The sequence below is a fragment of the Glycine max genome, chromosome 5 (assembly GCF_000004515.6).
Source record: "Glycine max cultivar Williams 82 chromosome 5, Glycine_max_v4.0, whole genome shotgun sequence".
Lineage (NCBI taxonomy): Eukaryota > Viridiplantae > Streptophyta > Magnoliopsida > Fabales > Fabaceae > Glycine > Glycine max.
Genome location: NC_038241.2, coordinates 31,633,915 through 31,659,028, shown reverse-complemented (window position 1 = coordinate 31,659,028; position 25,114 = coordinate 31,633,915). Strand labels below are relative to the sequence as shown.

The 25,114-nt window shown below is 32.8% G+C and overlaps 1 pseudogene; it reads left to right on the top strand.

Annotated features, from left to right (window-relative positions):
- The first annotated feature begins 267 nt into the window (after window positions 1–267).
- Window positions 268–20,033, top strand: LOC100817533 (probable helicase MAGATAMA 3; annotated as a pseudogene).
- The last annotated feature ends 5,081 nt before the right edge of the window (window positions 20,034–25,114 follow it).

Here is a 25,114-nt window from a genome sequence, read left to right as displayed (position 1 = left end):
TTTATATGACAATTAATTATTTTTATTTTTAGTTATGCTATTCAATTTGTTTTTTAATTTTTTCATCTGGGATGTGTAATAAAATTCATATATTATAATTATAAATTATTATAATATATTAATTTTTTTAACGTAACAGCACAATAAAAATATGAACATACAGGCGTGACAGCTCCCGTATTTCCGCTAATAAACATAAAATTTAGGGTTATTGTAGTATTTGTATGCAATTTTTTTAATAATAAAATTATATTAATATCTCTCTGTATGAATTACATTTTATTAAAAGTAAATAAACTTTTTAGCGGATTAAATCAGGATTATTATGTAAAAGCCCATCAATGCACTACTTCTAAGAGTAAAGTCCCGCGCCGTTGCACGAGCACAACCTCCAACCGCCGTCGCGGCAGCCACTGGAGGCCCGTCCGGCGCCACTGGTTGCCGCGCCAACCACCAGGCCGCCGCCGTGCGTTGCAGTCGCACCATTTTCCAGGTAATCACACTCTCAAGTCTCAGGAACCACAGTGTTTATGTTGATTGCACGCACTGTAGATAAAAATCATTCTTTGACATTAACAATAGTATTGGGTTTAGTTTTGTTTTAAAAGGGTGATTTTTATTTTAGTCTTAAACCCTGTGTCTCTTGTCTCGTTCAGTGATTGTTGTTGTTGTTGTTGTTATGGCGGTGGTGGGGAAGGAAAAGCTTCAGGAAGAATCTGTAATCCGCCGCTTCTACCAGATTATTCTTAGTTGGGACTACTTTGCTCTCCTCAAGAAATCCAAGGCAATTCACTTCATTCCCTTACTCTTTTTTATTTCTTTGTTCATTTGTTTTTACATTCAATAATAAGTCTTTCAAGTTTGATGCTTTCAGAAGCAGAAAAACAACGAGAAGAAAGGGACTGTGGTGCCGACACTCGTGAAGGTGAAGCAACGCTACAAAGATGTTGATGATTACATTGCCACATACGAGTCCCTCGTCTTTGAAGAAGCCAAATCCCAGATCATTTAGGAGAAAGAGGAGGAAGAGGGTATTTTTAATTTAAACTATTTTCGCGTCTATTTTTTCAGTGGATTATTGTTATTCTAGCAGTAGCAATGTAGCATTGTCTATAGTTAATGGCATTGTAGCACTTGCCAGTGGACTATTAAAGCTCTGCCTAAATTGCGGTTCCCCCTTTCAATATGGTGTGGTATGGTTTGAAATGTAAGTATACTCCTTAAGCATGTAGTCAGGAGTTTGACCCCAAGTCTGTGTGTATGGGAGAATATCTATTAGGAGAGAGTAGCCCCTTAAATAAATCTCTAGATTAATCTCCAGCTCTTGGCTGAGATACCCTAGGCGCACAAAAAAAGTTTGGAGGTTTTTTTTTTGTTGCTAAAGAACTTTTTTCGTTTGCCTGACCACAGTTACTGAATGGAAATTGGGGGTGGTTAAAAGTTGGAGTGAGGCGGATGACTTTCACTTTATAGAATTTCCGTGTGAAATAAACGAGGGAGAATCAATATCACAAAATGATCTTTTGCTGCTTTCAAAAGAGAAGGTACTACTAGTGATAAGAGATTTTGTGCTTTTGGACTTTGAATTGTTTGCCTATTTTGACCTGATTTGCTATCAATATTTGTCACTGCACAGTTTTTGAATGGCAAAAGATTACCTACTGTTTATGCATTTGCCTTGGTGGAACATGTGCGGAAATTTTTTGAAACAAGGCTTCTTCGAGTTAGACTCTATCTTGCTGGAGAGTTCTCAAATTTCAATACAGATAATGTACAATCTTGCCCCAGACTGTTTAACATGCGCTCTCATATATGCGAGACAGAGAGACAGTTATATTTTATGAAGGTAACTTGTTCTATCTTGTATTCTTGCCAGAGGAAAGATGTAGTTTGCCTATCAACTATGAATTTTAATGTTTTTATTACTATGGCATTTCTTGGATATTATAATTTTTTGTTAAGAATAAAAAATATTCCTTTGTAGACATTGCTTGTTTGCAAATAATAATAATATTGACATTGTTCTTTGTTGTATATGCATTCTTTAGTTTTATCTTGAGTACTGCAATTAGATGAAGACTTTACATGTCAGGTACTATTATGATATTTGGTTTTTGCTCTATACAAGGGTGCCTGAAGTTTCACTTGCTAAAATCAGGCCACAAATGGCAAAAAAAACATATTGATTTCATAATACATTCTTTTATTCTTGGCAGTTACTTCCATTGACAATGTGCGTGTGTTTCAATCACATGAAATAATTAAACTTACATTTTTATATATTTCAATTACATGTATGCATTTTTACACATATTAGGTATATTTTGAGGAGGAGGAAGGAGGAGATTAGCTACTCTAAAAAAGATAAAATATCATTATATTTAATTCCCTCCTGCACTTGATATTTCATATTTGATTATCTATTATATAAAAATGGTCATGGATTTGATTGGTCCTCCATTGGTAGGTTATTCACTTATTTGTAAGTACTGCTATATGTCGTTGTTGAGGGTTAGAAATAGACTCAACTACATTGAGTTTGAACCTAAGAAAAAAAAACCGAGTTGGTGATAGAGGCTTAGTGAGGGCATCAGTCCATTGATATATAGCAGGAATATGATACACTTCGAGCTCTCTAGCTAAGACTTTCTCCCCGACAAAAAAGATGTCAATCTCCATGTGCTTAGTTGGGGAATGAAGAACTGGATTATGAGTGATAGCCACTGCACTTTGATTGTCACAGTAAATCTCTGGGGTCTGAAAAGGAACAAATAACTCTGTTAAAAGAGTTTGAATCCCTGTAACTTCAGTTGTGGCTTGAGCCAAGCTCCTGTATTTAGCTTCAGTGGAAGATCTAGCCACAATTTGTTGTTTCTTGGACCACCATGAGACCAAATTAGGACCAAAATAAATCACTGCAACAGACGTAGACCTTCTATCATTTGGATCCGAGGCCCAATCAACATCACATAAAGCTTTCATAGTTAAAGGCTGAGAGGAAGGAACAGCCTTGAAATGCAGACCATGATGAATAAAGCCTTTGAGGTACCTTAGAATGCATTTAACAGCTGTCCAATGAAAGTCCATAGGATTAGCCGTGAACTGACAGACCTTGTTCACAACATAGCTTAACTCAGGCCTTGTAATGGTTGTATATTGGAGAACACCAACAACAAACCTATAGAGAGATGAATCGCTAAGTAAATCTGAGCCAACTTTGGTTAACTTGCAATTAGCAGTCATAGGGGAAGAAATAGATTGTGCTTTTGCCATTTTGGTTTTCTGAAGCAAATCTCTGATATATTTGCTTTGAGTCAGTAGTATAGTCCCATCAGCCAATGATTTGATTTCTATGCCAAGAAAATAGTCAAGTTTTCCCAATTGTTTAAGAGAAAAATTGGAATGAAGCTTGGTGGTGAGTTGCTGAATTATAACATTGGAGGTACTAGTAATAATAATATCATCTTCATAAACAAAAATGTAGATAATATGTCCTTTGTCTTTATAAACAAACAAAGAAGGATCACGCTTGCTGGTGGCAAGCCCAAGCTGTAACAGAGTTCCTTTTAGCCTATCAAACCACTGTCTTGGGGCTTGTTTAAGGCCATACAATGCTTTTTGTAGATTGTTAACCAAGGTTTTATCTGAACTTTCAAAGCCTTGTGGCTGCTGCATGTAGATAGTCTCTTCAAGATAGCCATTTGAAAAGGCATTGTTGACATCTAGCTGGAACAAATCTCATTTATTAGTGATAGCAAGAGTGATAATTAGCCTATTTCTAGCAGGTTTTATCACAGGAGAAAGGTTTCATTAAAGTCACAACCAACAACTTGATGAAATCCTTTAGCTGCTAACCTAGCCTTGAACCTATTAACTGTCCCATCAACATTCTCCTTAATTCTGAAGACCCACTTACAATCCACAGCTTGTCTGTCTTTGGGAAGAGGAACAAGATCCCATGTTTTATTGTTAAGAAGAGCCTCATACTCTTGTTTCATAGCAGCAAACCATTAAGGGTCAGCAAGAGCTTGTTTAACTGTCTTATGTTCCCAATGTGCCAAAAATAGTGAAGGATGCAGCCTAGGTTGATGAATTCCAGACTTGGATCTGGTTTGCACAGAATGGAAATTTTGTGAGGGAAGAACAGGATTAGAAGAAGAAGGAGAACTGACAGTGTGAGAATGAGAAGAAGAGGTAATGGATAGTTCACATGAATTTCTGTTTAAGTCAGAAGCAGTGTTAGGCTGTTCATTAGTAACAAAATTTGGTTCAGCATTTGAAAGAGGAAAATATGGTGTGACATTTTGAGAATTAGGGAGTTCAGTATTGAGGGATATAGAAGGGTCAACACTTATAGAAGTAAAATTAGTCTCAGCATGTTAAGAAGGAGTGAGTTCATTAGGAGAAGGTGAAACAAGAGGAATATGAGCAATAGGTAAAAAATTACTCTTAGAAGAAGTGACATAGGTGGACAAAGATGGAAAAAGATCATTGTACGAATATTTAAGTTCATTGAAGACATCTTTGGAAACATATAATTTGCCTTTAGGAGAGAGACACTTGTAGCCTTTGTGAGAAGTGGAATAACCAAGAAACAAACTCTCATGTGACCTTAAATAAGTTTGTGTTTATTATAGGGTCTGAGAAAATGATAGCAAGAACATCCAAAGTTTCTCAAAAAATTGTAATTAGGTGACTTGTTGAATAAAACAATATAAGGAACTTGAAATTTAAGAGAGGCAGTGGGAAGTCTGTTTATCAAATAAATAATAGTTTGGAAGGCAAAATCCCAAAATTATAAAGGGAGACAAGCTTGTTTGAGAAGAGTGAGGTTTAACTCAACTATATGCCTGTGTTTTCTCTCCACAAAATCATTTTGATGATGTGTGTGAGCGCAAATCAGCCTGTGAATGATCCAATGGGTTTGAAGAAATGAGGTAAGAAGTCCAAATTCATCTCTCCAATCTGTTTGAACACTCTTTATTTTAGTATCAAATTGGAGTTCAGCCATGGTTTTAAATTGCTGAAAAACAGAAATCGTTTCTATTTTAAGAAAATAGATCCAAGTGAACTTAGAATAGACATCAACAAAGTTTATATAAGAAGAGAAACCATTTGAGGATGAAATATGAGATGGTCCCCACAAATCACTGTATATAAGTTCAAGAGAAACAGAATATATAGTTTGAGACGAGAAGATTGTAGTCTATGTGACTTACCAACACAACAAGCAGCACAAAATTCAAACAGTTTTATTAACTATGGTGTATTACAATGATTAAGCACAATCCTTAGTACATTAGCATTAGGATGGCCCAATCTAAGGTGCCATATAGTTTGAGAGTTAGTACTAGGTGCTATTTTAACATTAGAAATTGGATTTAGAATGGAATCATAAATGTGTATTAGAACTACTAGAAACAAAAGTAACAACAAATGAACACTGGAATTTGAAAGTAGGCAGGTGGCTGAAGCAGAGTCTTTGAGTGCAAAATGTCGAAACTTGTAGAGGTCATTAGGAACAAGTTGCTGTATGTTTTGAGACTCTCCAGTTACGTGGAAGGATGCACCAAAATCAGGTATCCAAGTAGTAGAGTTAGGATCTTGATTTTCAGAATTAACCAGCATTGCACTAGGTTGGGAATCTTTGTGGAAATTAGTTCTTGGATTCTGTTTTGAATCAAAGGTGTTCGATGAATTGCCTTGAAACACCGGTTCCAATAGAGTGAGAGACTCGTTTGGCTGAAAATCAGAATCATAGCGTAAATGACACACCGTTGCCGTGTGACCAAATTTGGCACTGAAAATTTGCATAACGACTGCGGCCTTTGCCGCCACCACAACAACCTCCAGCACAGCTAGAGTCATTGCCTCCACGACTGTAGCCACCACCACGATTAAAGCCACCACGATGACCATCCCTAATAGGATTTCTTTGACTTGTGATTTATGGACAAGTTGTAATACTGAGGGTTTTAGTGTGGACATTGACTTTGATGCTTGAATGTGAGTTTGTGGACTATTAGTGTGGACATTGACTTTGATGCTAATGTGAGTTTGTGGATAATTATTGGACATTGAGTAGTCTTGAGTTTATGTTTATGATTATTATTATTGAGTTTGAGTTATTGGACAATTATTGGATAATTATTTTGTATTGTGGACTTTTAGTTTCTCTTTATGATTTATAAATTAGAATAATTTAGTTTAAGTTTGTATATATAAATATTTTTTTAATCTGTGTAAAAACCTTAAATACAGGAAGTTTTGAGGGATTAGAGGCACACAAGGTGACAAGGTCTGAAGGTCATCTAGATTCTAGATATTGATGTTTGTGATAGGTTTTATTCTTTTATTGCTTACTTCTAGTATATTATTATTTTTAGTTATAAAAAATTATAAAGTGACAAGAGTTAATGCTACCAACAACAATAAAGGACAATGCTAAATTGATGTTACCAACAATGATAAAGGACAATACAAAATCTGGAAAAAATAAATAAATAAATTGGCGGGCTGGCGGGTGGCTTGCGGGCCAAGCAAGCCAGCTTGAAACGGGCCAGGCTAGGAAAGGTAGCCCGTTTTGCTTAGCGGGGCGGGCCGGCCTGTATTGACAACCCTAAGATTCAGTTTGCCTACCAAAGGAGAAAAGGGGACTGGGAATTAGGTACCTAAGGAAATTTAATTATGCCCTTCTCGAAAAATGGCGATGGAATTTATTCCATCACCAAGGGAAACTGTGGGCTCGGGTGTTGGATTCAAAATACGGAGGATGGAGGAACTTGGATGAGGAAAGAAGGGTCAAAAGTGAATCCTTATGGTGACAAGACATTAGATTCATTACTCATTCTACTGAGGAGCGTAATTGGTTTGAAAAAGGGATAAAATGGAAGGTGGAGTGCGGAGCAAGGGTGAGATTTTGGGAGGATGGTTGGAGAGAAGATGGTGTACCACTCATGCTGAAGTACCCTAGGCTATACATTAATTCTTACCAGCAAGAACAGTTTATCCAGCAGATGGGGAGTTTATTAGATGCAGGCTGGGGGTGGAGATTTCAGTTGAGGCGACCACTTTTTGATGTAGAAATACATATGGCTTCTAAGTTCCTAGGGGACATAGAAGGTATTACAATACATCTTAACCGACAGGACAAGTGGGTCTGGAAGAGAGATTCAAGTGGCAACTATACAGTGGGGAATGTGTACATGTTGCTTATGAGAGATACCACAAATGAGAATCAAGATGGAGCTCTTAATGAACTGTGGAAATTAAAGATCCCAAGCAAAGCCTCCTTCTTCGCTTGGAGATTAATCCGGGACAGATTGCCAACAAAGATGAACTTACGTAGGAGAAATATTGGAAGTATTGATTCTATGTGCCTATTCTGCAGAAACAAGGAAGAGGATACAGCACACCTATTTTTCAGCTGCAGTAAAATTCTGCCGCTTTGGTGGGAATCGATGTCCTGGATAAACATCAGCGGTGCATTTCTGCAAACTCCAAGACAACACTTCCTCCAACATGCTTTTGGGAGGTTTTCTGGTATCAGGATACAGCGTTGGTATATTTGGTGGATTTCCTTAACTTGGAGTATTTGGCAGCATAGAAACCAGATTATCTTTTAAATGAAAGTTTCAATGTTAGTAAATTCATGGAGGGTGCTATTTTCTTGTGCTGGACGTGGCTAAAAAATCTGGAAAAAGGTTTTGACATACCTTTTCACCACTGGTCCTGTAATATTAGTGATGGTTTTTGTAATCAGGGAGGGGTAAGTATATAGACACTGGATAGTTTTGAGCTAAGCATTCTGTCAGATATAAGATCTCCTAATTCTTGAGATATTGCTTGTATGAGGACACCATATTTCTGTTTATCTGGCTCAAGATCTGTACACTCATCAGTACCCCGTGTACTGAATTATTTATAATATAATATTAATTTTGCTGATAAAAAAAAATGTAGTTCCACTTTTTTGGTCTAGTTTGTCCCCTTTCCTTGTATAGAATTAAGTGATATCAATTGTGTGCTTTTTATACTTGGGGGATTTCATCCTTGACTAATGAATTGGTTTTATTAATTTATAAAAAAGGTATAGAGGTTTTCATTATTTTTTTCTTAACAGCTGAAAGGTTCTTATAATTTGATCCAATGTGAAAATCATGCAGCTGTGCAGCTTATCTACCATTGCTCGTGAGTATTTGGCTGTACGAACTATAAGCTGTCTCCCATACAAGGATTTAATATTAAATGCAGTTGGAGAGAATTTTGGCACAGAAGCCGAGGGTTGGAAAATCCCAATCCCTTTGAGGGAATATGTTGAAAGTGCTTTCAATCAGTACCAACGTGAGGCCATAACAGTAAGTTTTTAGTTTAGAAGTTCAATAGAGTAACAAAAACTTATTCATCAACTGAGTTTCAGGTTTATTAATTATCTTTTTGCTTTTTTTTAAGCAATCCAGTGTTCTTTCTCTTTGTATCATTGTTAGCTGCTGATATATTGTTTGGAAAGGATAAATAGGGATTCTGGCAATTATTTAAGATGACATATTTTCAAGTTTGGATTTGACATTTAGTTAAAAGGATGCTATAATTAAAATTCAGGATGTAGTACTTCAAGCATATTATCATGCATAACATATCTTTCAGAGTCCTGTTTCTCATTTTCTTGTTTCCAAGTTTTCCCAGTTTGAGCATGCTCCTTGTTTTCCCTCATTTTCTTTTCTTCTGTACATGTTAAAGGCTTAGATTCTATAATTTCAATCTCATCTCAATCAATTATACCAAAAAAATCTCATCTCAATTTCTTTTTGTTTTGATATAGGAGTTAAAAAAAAAGAAATGCAAGAGCAAGTGACCTCCAAAGCAAACTACCTAAAATCAACATTAAAAAGAACAGTAAAACAAAAACCTTAAAAAGCTCACCAATCTCTTCCCATCTTCGTGTATGCTTTCTTTATCATTTTCTTTTGTTTTATGAAACTCTTAGTACTTTTTTGGAAGAGAAAATGTCTTTTTGTTGATGAAGCTGTTGGAAAGATCTTCTGAAAAAAGTAAAAGCTATTTTCAATTTGGATGCAGTTTTCAAAAAATACTTTTTAATGTTTGAATAGCTTCTCCTTTCTCAAAATTAGCTTTTGTAAGGTCTTTCAAGAAGCATAAAAGTTTAGCTATTTTTTGCTTTTTTAGTTTAAAGCTCATCCAAGCATGTACAATTATAAGAAAAATCTCCTTTGCAACATATGCCATAGTAACTTATAAGTCAAACAACAAAGAAGAGAGAAAAAAGGACCAAAGAATCTTTATAAGGGAGGATCGATCAAAAGTTTTTATTCTTTTACAAGACATAAAGCTCATGTAGCATTATTTATTCCATAGTAACATTTTATTTCTGTTGCAGGCTGGTCTATCATCAAAAGTCTTTGTCCTGATACAGGTTGGCCTCTATGTCTGGCTTTGCTTCTGCTGTAAAATTCATTTAATGTTTTGCATACATGCCGTTTGTTTTAGGTAATATTTGATGTTATGTTTATCGGTGTATGCTGAATTTTTTTGTAAAAAGACTTGTTTTTTATAGTTAGAAATTGGGAGAAATTTATTACAAAGAACTGCCGATTTCAAGATGTCTTCCAGCCAGTTTTTTCTCTAATTTTAGGCTAAATTAGTCGTGATATTCTTTTTGAGCTTCAAAAAGCCTGAGCATTATTTTTTTAAAGTTCTGTAAGAAACAGACTAATCAGTTAGACTGGTTGAATTGTGAACTGGTTCAGTTCCTGATTTCTTGTAACAAATATAATTTATCCTTTGCTATTTTGTGTTTCTTATCATACAAAGCTTGAAAGCTAGGCCATTGAGTTAGAGTTTGTAATTTTTTACTACTGGAAAACAGGTTATAATGTCCATTTGCATCATGTCACTAGGTCCTTTCCAGATTTTTTTGCTGAAGCTAGGTCCTTTCTTGCTGTTGTAATTTCTATTGACATGCATTATCCCTTTGCTAGATATTATGAGATGTATATCTGGGTTGTTAACTTGTTATCAATGTATAGTATTTTTTTTAATATATATATAAAAAAATTGTAGCTGAGCCTAACAACTCTCTTTCAGGGGCCCCCAGGGACTGGGAAGACTCAGACCATACTTGGGATTCTAAGTACCATTTTGCATGCTACTCCTACAAGAATGCATTCAAAGTATGTATAATATTTTTATGCATTTCTGTAGTCTTCTATGTCTAAAAATTCTGTTTTTGGTTTTGATTATTGTCTTGGGCAAAGCATTATAAGAGTGTGTCTGGTAGATGTGAGATTTTGAAGCAATTTTTGCTTCTACCAAGCAATTTATGGTCACATTTTTGCCTAATGTTTCTCTTTGCTCATACATATGTTTATTGATATTTGTTTCTTGGAAGCAGGACCTATGAGCTAAGTCAGGGACCACAATTACCTATTGAGGAGAAGTAAGATTTGCTTTGAGAATATCTAGGCTTCACTTATTCAAGACAACTTCAAGTCATGGATGTTGGTTTTTCCTGTGATTCTGATATGATATTTCTTTTTATTCTCCATCTGGGACATCTTCAAATTTTTTGTTCTTTACATTATTGGTTTCTTCTAGCATTGTGTTATACATTTTTCCTCTCTGGCTGTGCCTATCTTCCAGTGGTTCATATTTAAATATTGTTTTAAATCAAAGTAGAAGTGCAACAAGGAGGGTAAAAATTGATATTTATATTATATCGTAAAGTAAACATCAAGAAAATAGTTGTAATTAAGTGCACATTTTCTTGGTTTCTGTTCACATAAGTTGGTATAACTTTAAATTAGCATCATAAGAAGCTGGGAGGATTGTTTAAAGTTAAGGGCATGATATCTGTAAGTGATCTGGATGATTACTTATTTGATATCTGTGTTGTTGAAGGATGATAAGAGTGAGAAAACAAACTGGCTTAACTCTACTTTAGAATTCTCCAAGCTCCAAAGAAAGTATTTGGATAAGAGTATTCATAAGTAGGGTTTTCATTTAATAAGAGATTCTAATCAAAGTACAATTCTGGATGATTGATGTATAGGTCAGATAAGTCAGTTTTATTATTTAGTAGAGGTTATGAATGCAAGTCTATAGCAGAGTACACTTCCAAACTGATGAAGTTGATTTTGGCGTCCTTAGTATGCCTTGCATATTGGCTTCCTCTTTCACTCTTAGGCTTTGTGGAATTCAAGAACAATTTAATTCGATTAGATGATGTTGCACTAGTGCCTTGCTATAGTTAGTTTTAAATTAGATATTCCACAATCACCTTGTTGATTAATTTCACCTGTCAGATCTTCTGTTATATTGCTGTACCATCTAGAGTTATTCATTTATAATCAATTTGGATGATGACCATTCTTCCCCAAGAACTATTAAAATAGGACAAAGATGGTTTTTATGCTAGCTTTGTTAGTTGATTGCACTTTTCATATTTCATCTTGCTAGAAGATTTTTTTTTTTATTTTTTCTATTCCCTTTTCCTTTGGCAGACAAAGACATTGGGCACTAGCGTCTCCATGGTTTAATGGTATTAATCCAAGGGATAGTTTGATGCCGAAAGATGGTGATGATGGTTTTTTCCAACTACTGGAAATGAACTAGTAAGTACTGTTTCGTTGGTTAAAATTGTTGATTTTGCAAAATAATATCTTCTCTAATGATGGGTATTATCAGAAACCTGAAGCTCTAACTTCAAATCGTAAGTATCGTGTAAGAGTGCTAGTATGCGCCCCATCAAACTCTGCCCTTGATGAGATTGTGTTGAGGGTTTTCAATGGAGGTATGAAGTTTCTCTAATGCATTTAATATGGGAAAGAAGTTTTTTCTTTTGCACTACATTTCCTTGCGTTATGCAGCAATGCTACTAGAGCAAAAGAGTGCCAAGGATTATTTGTTCAGATAGCATGCAAAATTTGGCAATTAGTCAGCTGAAAGTATTTGTGTACTAAATTTTAATGCCAAGAGTTCTGAAGCTTGCAGAATTGAGATTCCTTATATAAAAATTAAAAATGATGCATTTAGTGCAGTATGATTTTTGTCCCTCTTAGTTTTCTGTTTCGGGTGGGGGTTAAGATTTCAACTGGGACACCTTTACTAGGGAGATGTCATTGTGATCCTGGTTGTGTGGCCTTATTTCTATACAATCTTAATCTTATCATGATTGCATATTTATTTTTTAATTGTTGTTCATGCATGTTCTCAGGCATACATGATGAAAATGATCGTGTTTATTGCCCTAAAATTGTGCGGATTGGTCTCAAAGCACATCATTCTATCAAGGCTGTTTCCCTGGATGAACTTGTATGGAAGATTAGACCGAATGCGTTTTAATTAGCTATGCTGCCACTGCTGTTATTTAATCTTCCATATTCTGTAAAATTTAGTTTTAATGCCATAATCATGCCTGGCAGGTCAGGAGGGGAGCTTAGCTATTAAATTAATAGGTCAGGTGTTACTTGGGGCAGATTTATGCATCTAAAAGTGGTAAGTTTTTATTGACAAAGAAAACTTTTATTGATTTGAAAATATAAAAATTTAATAATTCTTTTTTTCTTTTTCAATAAAAACTTTCCACTTTTAGATGTTAAAAATCAGCCTAAGGGGATGCTAACATTTTCATTAAATTAATGAAGAGCTGTAATATAATGCATGGTCTAAAATTATTACATCTGTCCCTATATATGAGATCCTTTTCACTTTATTGTTTGTCTCTTTCTATAAGACCCTCTTCTAATTGTTTGGTGCATTAAATATTTGTTTCCTATAATACCCTTAAATAGTTACACTCTCCCTTATTAGGACTGGAGAATAGAAGCCACATTAATTAATTAGGTGAGAAGCAATTAAGTGGAGAGAGAAATGAAGGATAATCTTGGAAGAGTAGTACAAATATTGACAAATTTAATGTGATTTTAACTAAATTAACTACTTTTCTTAAAGACTGAATTAATTGAAAGGGTCTTATATATAGGGACAAAGGTTGTAGATGAAAAGACTGCAACATTTGTTACTATAAAGAACATCGATTGTTTGGAGTTAATTATGCTGGTGAATGTGTTTCAGGCATCTGTGAAGGAGGTTATATTTTATTTCATTTTAGATTACTTTATCTTCTCACCATTCTTATTGTTGAATGCCTGTACGGACGTCCAGAGTGACAGTGATAGACCCCATTACTTAGTTGTAGGTACCAAGGGGTACAAAGGGATGCAGTGGACTAATCCACTGAAACAAGGGCAGAATGGGAAACCTGGAGAATAGTTGTGCTAATAGAGTTGAACCTAACAGATTGCTGATGTGGCAGGTGAGAGTGGGGACTGGGGAAGGAAATAATGTAGAATAACTGAAAGGGAGAGAGAGGGTAATAACAATAAAATAGAGAGATGAGTTTAGGGAATCTAGATCCTCATTTAATATTGACACCAATGCCATTGTTATGAACCAAAAACCTGCATTATTCTGTAGGCTTTTGACCAATAGGTATCCATGAACTGTGCCAAAATTGCATTTGCACTTGAAGATGTTTAAGCTTCATCATCACTTCACTAGGACTGAAAACTTATTTACATCTTTTTGCTTTTATTGCAAGGATCTCTGATCGCTGAAATGATTTTAATTTGTGTTCAAGCTTCATACATCTTATAATTGGGCCAAAACACATTAATATGTAGATTTCAAGCCCAAAGCATATTCATCACCCCTAGCTTTATTTATGATGTGTTTCAAGTATCAACCACTGAAGATATGGTGATGACTGATGAACTTTTATAGACCTTTGAGGAAAATAATGTTGTTAACGAAAATGAATTTTGAGCTTAATACATATTTCTTGAACTTGGTTCAAACCTGCCAATTTTGACTGTACTTTTTGACTAATGAATTGGTAGTCTAAATTTTATTTACAGGATATCTGTTTATATTGCAATTTGTATTGTTAATCTGCACTTAAATGTAATTTGGGTCAAATTTTCATGTTTAAAATTTTACGTGCAGATGAAACAAAAACGTGCCAGTACTAATAAATCATCTACTAATAAACAGAGTAATGGTCCTGCAGGAAGTAATGATGATAGTCTCCGGGCTGCAATTTTAGATGAGGCCACAATTGTATATATTTCATGCTTATGTTGAATGCAAAAGGAAAAGCAAAATGCAATGTGATTTTTTTAGTATTTTCTTTTTGCTTGGCAGGTCTTCTCGACTCTCAGCTTTAGTGGTTCCCATGTTTTCAGTAAACTAAACCGCAGCTTTGATGTTGTGATTATAGATGAAGCAGCACAAGCTGTAAGTGTGAAATCTTCTTCAGTTTAGTTGCTGAATCACTTGTTAGATGCTTGTATTATAAACTAACTTGCCAAAGTTTGGTCTAAAGGAAGTTGCTGCAGTTCCTGAAAATATTCCTGCAACTAATTTTGAATAGTATGCAGATGGAATAACTGTCACGTACCAACTATCCCTAAAACTTAAGCTATCAGGTGAAGACATATGAACAATTTTTTGTTATAAATCTATCTCATCCTCAACCCTTCTCACAAGAGTCCTTTGGGCTTGAACCGTGGATAATGCATGTCCATAGCCATATTGTGCTATAATTTAACTTTTTATTAGAAAAGAATAGGGGAGGCAAGGATTGAACTCTAGACCATCTGATCATAGAGACTGATAATATGCCATGAAGCAACTATCTGGAAAGCTTAAGCTATTAGGTGAAAGACAGAAATAGTTTTATATTATAAATCAGATAAATTAGTTATTTTGGGGCCGGAGAGGACTGACAATTATTATTAAACTTTAACAGCTTGCTTTCCTAGTTGTTATTGGCCACTTTCTTTAGAGCGAATGAATAATCTTTGTGCAAGATGAATACAAAATATCATATGTACCTCGGAGTAAATAAGTAATAGAGGACTAATTCTACAATCTGAAATATATCTAAAATCCCTAAAAAAATATTTGTCAAATGAGAGGGCCTCATGTCTTTTAGTGAAGTTTTTTAATGGGACAGTGCTCCCAAGGATTTTCCTTGTTATAGGGATTCTACTTATCTCATGATATAAAACTCAGCTCCTCCCGCAAGCTTAAACATGCATGTTTGGAGCACTGGAATATGAAAAGTGTCTAACATCAACTTCATTAAATTGTATGAAGAAAAAGAAATTGAATTACTTCTACTTCCATAGTTTAATATCATAATATTCTTCCTGGTTGTCCTTAACTCATGTATTTAGTTATCAGTCAATCACTCATATTGGTGTAACAATTGGTTTATTTTTTTTATAATAGAGTAGAAAGTATTTGGAGTATAAGAGATCCATGTTATCAAGAAAGGGAAACAAAAAAATAGCAAAAAAATCAATGTGACAAAGCTATCTAATAATTATAAATGGGATGAAGATTATAGGAAGAATAAATACATTTGCGAACAGCCATAGGTAAGTCAGTTGGAGATTCAGGTGGGACTAGAATAGGTGAAGACGCTAAAGCAGGAAATGAATCACTAGACTATAGAAAGGGGCTACTTCTGGAGGCATATGATGAGGATGACACTGATAAGAATTAAGAAGTGAGTAGGCAAGGAGAGAACTGCTGTGGTTGGGAAGAGGTTGTTGACTTTTGAGGATTAAAATAGGGTTGCTTAGATAAGGCAGCGATAAGACCTAAGATCTTGAATCTGGTTCCACTTGTATACTGAATAAAGGTGTATCCTTGAAAAAGGTGACATCAACAGAACTGAAGAATCTATTTGTAGGAGAGTTAGTAACCCCAGTTCCCCAAGTCAAGAAGACCCAAGAAAGAAATTTCATAATATGACAGATAATTTATCTTTACTTTGAGAAAGATCATACATGAAACAAGTAGAACCAAATACACAAGAGGGATTTCGTAAAGAGATTCTTTAGGAAACAATATTTATTTCCTAAATTAGACTAATAATTCTAACTCTTGTTTCCCAAGTTACAATGAAAATAGGCAATCTTGGAAAGTTGAAATGATTTATTATTATGTAGTTGAGATGAAATATTTTCCCTTTACTTATTATTTGTAATGAGCAGATTAAGGATTGTCAATATCTAATGTAAAACTGATGTTGCTTATTTTATTTCATCTCTTAATATGACAGGTGGAGCCTGCAACTCTTGTTCCTTTAGCCAATCAATGCAAAAAAGTTTTTCTGGTACTTTTCATCGTTGATCCTTGCATTATGAAGACCTACACTATTTTACTTTTATAGTATTTAAGTTGCAGATATGTCTTAATTTACATGTTAACTATCCATCATTTATAAAATACGGATTTCAAGGGAAAATATACCTTTTTGACAGCATCTGTAAAGAAAGCAAACTCATTATTCATTGTAACTCTCAATCCAAAAGATATGAAATGGTATACAGGGATGAGATTGATAATTCATGTCTATTGATTTACTAATTGACTAGACAAAATATATGGAAATGTTGTTTTACAACAATTATTGAACCCTTTTAAAACTTGTTGGACTAAGACTTTTCAAATTATTTTGGGCGAATGTTGTCCCTATTGATACTACATTTTCTTGCTATTTTTTAAGGTTGGTGATCCTGCTCAACTTCCAGCTACTGTAATTTCTGACGTTGCTAAGAATCATGGGTAAACAATTATTTTGGTGATGGTTATCAATTTAATACATTAAACCATTCTTTTGGCTAACACCTGATTTTTTTTTTGTTTTCTTGTCCTTTTTGTTTCATTAAGATATGGTATTGAAGACTCAATACCTAATGCATCCTGAGGTTAGTGCATAGTGTTAAGATGTTCTATATTGGCTAGGAATATGGCTAAAATACTGCTTAGAAGGCTTGGGCTATCCTTCCCCCTTGAATTAGGTTTTGGAGTTGAGTTAGGCCTTACCTAACCCATTTCTAATACATATGTTAAGGAGAATCTTGCAAAACTAATTTGTTTAATATATGTTCTGTGTCCAAATGAGTATCATGAGGTTGAGACTCAAGGGAATTGTCTCTGAAACAAGAGGTTGAAACACGAGAGAATTGCCTCCAAAACTAACCAGATACTTCATACTTATGATGTATTTTTTGGGTTTCTCATTGTGTTGCATCAAGTTAAAAAAATAGGTATTATATCAATCTTGTTTGGATTTGGACCTTGAGTACTCAATGGCTTTCCTTTTATAATTACTTTGGATTTGTTTCCTCTTTTAAGATTAGGATGTCATGTCTATAAATAGAGGTTCTTGAGATGAGAAGAATCATCCAACCTGAAGAGGGGGTCACCTCTCTAAGTGAGAGAGGGGGGTTATGTGAAGAGAGGGTTTACAAGTTTGTCTAGAAAACTTGTGATGAGGTTGTGGATGTAAGGATGAGGGTTCGAACCACATTAAACAAACTTGTGTTGTGGATGTAGGAATGAGGGTCCAAACCACGTTAAACAAATAAACTGTTGTGGATGTAGGCATGAAAAGCCAAATCACGTTAAATAAATTTGTGATATTTTCTATTTTTCTTTATGGTGTTGCCTTCTTAATTTTATTGTGTGTTCTTTCATCATTGTGCATGAAGAGATGTGTGTTTTTTCCCAACACTTGTGTTCCTTTCTTCTATTACTTTTATCTTCCTTTTGAATTTCCTGTCAATTTTTCTTAGTGGGTTTTATCATGTTATGATCAAACAGATAAGAAGCTTTCCCTCTAGAGAGTTTTATGAAGACTCCTTGGAAGATGGGGATGAAGTCAAATCACGGGCAATACACGCATGGCATGATTACCGCTGCTTTGGCCCCTTCTGCTTCTTTGACATTCATGAGGGAAAAGAGGCTCGGCCACCTGGGAGTGGCTCATGGATAAATGTTGAGGAAGTTGACTTTGTTCTATTCTTGTATCAAAAACTTATTTCACTTTATCCGACACTGAAGTCTGGTAACCAAGTTGCAATTATATCACCCTATAGTCAACAGGTCAAGCTCTTCCAAAAACGTTTTGAAGATACCTTTGGAATGTCAGCTGAGAAAATAGTGGATATATGTACTGTTGATGGTTGCCAGGTAAACTAGCTTAATGTTAATCATATGATGTCCTTCATTTTCAATTTTGCTTTTAGTATTGATTATTTAATAATAAATTATGCAAATACTAAAATAAGGTTTTGATTGTTTATCATTTGGAATACAATAAACCTGACATTTGCAAGACTAAGATTCTGAGTGATCTAAATAGCTGGTTATAGATATACATCCACATGAACTGTTGCACTGCACCATAGACAACGCTTTGTGTAGTTTCACATGATTAAATTATAAAAAAAAAATCAAAAATTGGACCAATAAATCATGGTTAAATGAAGTATATATTTTATAATATAATATTTCTTTCATTTCAATGGATTATTACTTTAAGGGTTGTCGTGTAACTTGGGCTTCTCTCTCTAAAGATAATTCTTACATGGTTGGCACATTAGATTTGATATTAAAGAATACTCTCGTCTCTCTTTCAGGGACGGGAAAAGGACATTGCAATATTTTCATGTGTCAGGGCGAGCAAAGATAAAGGTATAGGGTTTGTGGAGGATATCCGGCGAATGAAAGTTGGGATCACTAGAGCAAAGTCTGCAGTGTTGGTACTGTATCTTTTGGGGTTAATGTGATGATTTCAAGAATTTCAATTGGTCCATATGCCTGAATGTGATCCATTTTTTGTTGTTGATATAGGTGGTTGGATCTGCCTCAACATTAAGGAGGAGTGAACAATGGAACAAGCTAGTGGAAAATGCAGAGAAAAGGAACTGTTTCTTCAAAGTAAATGCGCTCTATATGTTCTACTATTAGCAATGCAGTGAATTTGATCCATTATACTAAGAATTTTAATTGAGGCCAATTGATCAAAATTTGCATGCTCTGTTAGTACATGGTCCTTTTTATCTATAATGTTTGCATAAATATTCATTTGGTGGTCGACCTGAATCTATGCATAATACATTCCTAATTAAATTATGGACCCAACAAATTTTGCTCCTAGCTGAAGACCAACTAAACATCATTCATCTGCAGGTTTCACAACCATATTCCTCATTCTTCAGTGATGAGAGTCTGACATCCTTGCAAACAAAGGTGGCTGAACCATCTCAGGTGACTGGACCTGTTGATACATTAGATAATGATGTGCAGTCTGACAATGCTGCAGCATTTGATGTTCAAGCACAAGCTGAGGACAATGACGATGGAGAAGGCGATGTCGGCATGAATGATGCGTGTTTTGATGACGATTAGGTTTAGATATATGTTTCACATGATTTGATCTGCGTCCAGTACAATGCCTCCTGCTGTAGCTTCCGCGTTTTATTGTTGATTGGACCTGGAAATCTTGTTTTCCATGCATCTTTGACATCTGCCCAAACACACACTCAATTGTTAAATAGATGTGTAGTTGAGCAAACTGATGATAAAATTTATGTTGTTTTTCCTATAAGGAGGACAAGAAAAATGTAACCCGCACTAGCCTGAATACTGAGAAATGATAGTCTGTCATATTTAATGCAGAAAAGGGTATCTGAAATTTTGATCACCAAAATTAAGAAACTTCTTATCCCTTGCTTCTAAGTATCTACTGGAACTAGGGTCGTTAAAAATAAATTAAACCAAACTGAAATTGTTAAGAATTGAAACAAACTGATCTATAAAAGTTGAATTGTTTTTGTAAAGTCTACTAATTTCTTAATCATAGCATTGATTAATTAAATCTAAACAATTTTTCCTTTTTCTTTGGTCTAGATGACTGTCGGTGTCTTAAGGGAAATCAAGCTTTCGACTTATGTTTTCGAGGCAACGTGAGCACGTGGTATATTTGGGGTGAGGTTTTATTAATTTGCAATAATTGTTTTATATTAAATAATGGTTAATCAAACATAAATTATGATGCACAATCATAATCATTTCTTCTCAACCTTTAATATTTTGGTACGAGCTAAGCCTCACAACTCGACCTTTATTTATGGGTAAAGGAATTCTTATTGTTATTGATGTGTGGTGCTCTATTATTCTTTCCCCATGTTTACTTCTTTTGCCCAATCTTTGCATTACTTCAGCATCATTTTGACATTACCTACTATTGATAATGCACGAAGTTGCAAATAGCAACATCCTTTCAACTATTGGAAATGCATGCACTATCAATAATTCACCTTAAGATATATAAATTGTTCATTAATAATACTAGTCAAGTGAAGAAGTTTCAGTCGTTAACCAAAAAACACATGATCTTTCACCTCTAAAAAGTTCATCAGTCGAATCAAACTTTATATTGAAATTTAAATATAATGTATTTTTGTTTAAAGATTTTAAAAAGACTAGAATAAAGCCCGTGGTTAGTTTATATTTTAGCTAGCACAATTAGATGGTCTTTTTTAAGGTAAATTCTTGCATATCAATGATGTTTCATTGAAGAAATAAATTAATCCTAAAAGATTTGATATATAGAATTAATTTTGAAATATATATTTTTAAATTTTAGTCAATATATATGATATAATTTTAAAAATAATCTGTTAAATTTATTATATAAGAAATTTAAAAGAAAAAGTATTTCATATATTAAAAAAGTATTTTTAAATAACTTGAAGTATTCATATAAATATTTTTTAAAAATCTCCAATTTACATTCTAAATAAATTTTATTCTTTCTTAATTAATTAATATAGAATATTTAAAAATCAAACATGAATTTATGTGCACTATACACATAATATATATGATTCATGAGAAAAATACTAGTACGTGTGCGCGCTTTCATGCACATGTACATATCTTGAAATTTTATTCCGTAAAAAATATCTTGAAATCTTAGAACGTCTTGAACATAGACATAATAATTAGCTAAATAGAAAGCCAATTATTGTGTTATACAGTTGAAAATGAAACTAATGCTTTTTGTATTGGCACATGTTTTTATATTGAGTTGCACAAGGCCGAAAGCAACCAATGTTACACGGGAAAAAACAAGTCACACGAAACGAACAAAATAGAAGCGGCATGACGAGGTAAACTCATGCATAGGAGTTTTCAAAAGAAGCAAACTCCTTAATGCACGTAAAGTGAAAAGGATGTTTCCTCTAACTCCTCTTTTTTTATTCTTTTGAAGAAACAACCATATTTATGATGTATTTATTTAACTACTTTTTTTAGTATCAGTTAGTTAGGTTTGACATAAAATGTGAATGTGAACTTTCTTCGTGAGTAAGAATTGAACCAATTAATTAAAATGTAGACGGGTTTATTTTGATAATGATGTTGGGAAGAAATTAGAATAAAAAATAGTTAACACAAGTGATAATGATTTATGTCCTTTATATATATATTTATAGTTTCCAATGAAAAATAATCATTATTTTTTAATGAAAATAATTTCGTATCAATACCGAGTTCGGCAAGAAAAAGAAAAAAAAAGATAATAAAAAAATATGAATGGGTTTGTAGACACAATTTACATATTTTATTGAGAAAAAAAACATTAATGAAAAAAGAAACACCTACAATTTAAGAAGAAAAAATAATTAATTTGAAACAAAATGATACGATTGATTGTGCCGGTATAAATGTCTAAAATTTAATGAAAATGAATACTTAATTAATTGTTTTTTTTTCTTTCCACATTTTGTCTCTAGACCTTTTTTCAATACAATCTCGCTACTAATTTAATTTTATAAAATGATCCGGTCATTAACTTTATGTTAAATTAATAATGGATACATATTGGTATCTCATTGATCATATCATTCATATATTCTGCATATAATTTCTTTAAAAGCCCTTGCATTTAAAAAAAGGTCAATATTCAATGGTTTTGCATTAAAACAATCATTAGAGAGGTTAAAACATACATTTTGGGTATCAATATCACAACCTAAATAAAAATGTTTTATCCATTCATTTTGGATATCGATATCATGTATAGGCAAGAAGGGTTCAATATTGATGACATAAAGGATGATCATACCAAAAAAGGTTCCATGTGAATATTAAGGATAAGTTGTTGGATATAGTTGACTACTAGGATTATGGTTGGAAAAACTTTAAGTTGTTGGATATAGTTGACTACTAGGATTGTGGTTGGAAAAAATTTAAGTTAGAAAGAGTCTATTTTCAAGATATTTCCTTTGGTTAATTTTAATTTTAATTTTTTTAAAACACTCGTTCAAGTTACATAATGCCACATAAGACAAATACGACACATAATCACTTACTCAACTATGTTACTTATTTGACGGACAATTAACAATAGACCTAATTTGCACTTTTTTATATAAAAAATAGAAGTTAAATTTGCAAAAGGACAATAATAGAGAGACTGTAACACCATTCAATCTTTATATATATAAAAAGAAAAAGGATGGGGCATTTTTATAAATATCATTTTGTCTCATAATAGAGGTTAAATTAGTAATTATATGAAACAAAATTTATTATAATATTTTTTTTATTTCAAAGGAGAGTAATTTAATATTAATAGAGAAATTAATTATTCACATTGATGAAATATTAATTAATTATTTTAATCAATAATAAAAATTAATGATTTTAATTTGTAAAATACATTTAATGCACTCTTAATTCATATAATTGTTTGATTTTCTATATTTCAATATGCAATGTTTTAGAAATTGAATAGATAGAATAATAATTTTTAATTTTATGTTATATTATATTCTTATTCTATTTAAACACATGACACCCTGGAAAGGACTTTTATCAGAATGTTAATTGTCATCCAAAATACATATTTGAAGAGTAAGAAAGAAAAAAAATGGAAAGAAGAGCAAGGTTTGTTTGTTGTTGGTTTTTTTTTATAGGATGATGCCTAATAGTGGTATGTTCACTAAGTTTTTATGTACATTATTCATTACAAGAGACATAAATGAAAGAAGAGGTGATAAAGGTGTTCAAAGAGGGAGAAGGATTCAAAGTTTTCAACAACGTAATTGCAATGGGAATGTGACAGAGATAGGGAACAAAGCCTTGTGATTTTCTTCTTTTCTCACATTATTTTTATACATTTTGTTTTATTTTTGTTCGATTTCACACTTATTGGTAACAATGACCACATGTTTTTGTATTATACTTTCAACTTTCTATTTTTTAGTCAATCAAAAGCAAAGGTTCATTATCCCAATTATTGGCCACCATGATAATGAGTTTTCCTTTTTCCTATTTTTTCTTCTCCCCCCCCCCCCCCCCAAATTTCTCATGCCTAATCAATGTGATTGTTTTTTAGTATCAATGTGATTGTTATTTAGTTATCAAATTGAATAATTGTGATGGTTTCCTCTTTGAGAAACAACCACCAAAGGAGCACAAGAGGTAAATCACTGTGAATACACATTATATAAATATGAAATGCATATATCTACTTTCAAATTTGATTTCTGTTAATTTGGTTCAAACTTATTGGAAGAACTTTGATCATTGTGGTTAATTTTTAAATAGATAAGAGTTATAAGCCTTCATATTTGATTGATGATGAAGAAGAGAATTGTGTGGAATCGGCTATAACAAGAGTTGTTATGTTCAAGAATGAAAGAGAAGGTCATTTAATGGTAATAGAATATGTGTTTGTCTCTCAGATTTCATAGGCAATTGTAAGTGGGAATGACTAAATAGAAGACTAAATTAATTTCATTTGATTTTAGTTTTTCACTATTATTATGTAACACATATTGACTTGAAAATAGTGTTCAAATGCAGACACAAAATTAGTTTATTTATCATTACTTTTAGTGTTCCATTAATTTTCTTTCTTTTATTTCTTCACATGATTGAACACACTAATTGCAAACGATCAATGAGTTTATATTACAATCAATTAGTTGTTAATAACACATTTATTTTTTTATTTATTCATGAAAGGACGTGCACGTCAATCATAAAAGAATGCACACCAAACACACATCACAACTAATATAAGAAAACTATGAGATGATCTTGGAATTATACAACGGATGTAAAAAGTGTCTTTACAACATCGAGATGTTAAATACTTTTTTTTTGTAGTACTACATTTTTAGTACTACATGTTTAAGTGTTATGATTATGAAAATTATAAATTATGGTCATAGTTGTTAATTTGACGCATTTTATTTTATATTTTAGAATATTATGAGTAATGTACTTATAACTGCAATTAGTCTAATCTATCTCAAAAATCTTGACGTTACAACAACTAAATTTACAATCACAAAATTATTTTTTAAAATCTTAATGACTTCAACAATGAGTTAGTGATTTTTTTAAGTTTCTTTTCCTCACACCTAAAATTAAATAGTTGGAATTCAATGAAAAAAAATCATTATTACTACACTCTAATCTCTAATCATTCATGTTGTGTTGATAAAATAATCATTACTTGATTTTAATTAAATAACACGGTATGAATGGTAAAATGTGAGATTAAAGATGACTTTCTTTGACATGTATATATCTTCACCAGAAAGAAAAACATATAAAAAAGTCTTAAACATATTTTTCATCCTTGGTTCTTGTAAGTCAATATTTTTATTTTTATATCTGTAAGTTCATTTATCTAATTTTACTTTTTGTAAGTTTGTATTTTTTTAATTTTGATTTCTATAAGATATTTTTTTCATTTTTAGTCCTTATAAGTTTGTGTTTTTCCAATTTTGGTTCATGTAAGTGAGAGGTTAAGGGGATTATAAATGAAAAAAAATTGAATCGTAAAGAGACTAAAATTAAAAAAACATAAATTTATAAGAATTAAAAGTGAAAAAAAAAAACTTATAGAGACCAAAATTGAATAAATGCAAACTTATATGGACTAAAATTAAAAAAAATAAACTTATAGAGACTAAAAATAAAAAATACTAACTTACACATATCAAAAAGATATTCAAGCCTAGAAAAAGTAATAATCACTCTCAAAAACAATATATAGAGAATGATAAGTGAATGTAAAAATTAAAATTAAATGAGCAAGTAGCAAAACTAGAGCACCACAGTGGGTAAATCATGAGAAACATTTGAGTGGAGAGGAAAAAAACAAAAAAAAAACATTTATTTATGATATATAAGACTCAATTATTAATTTGAT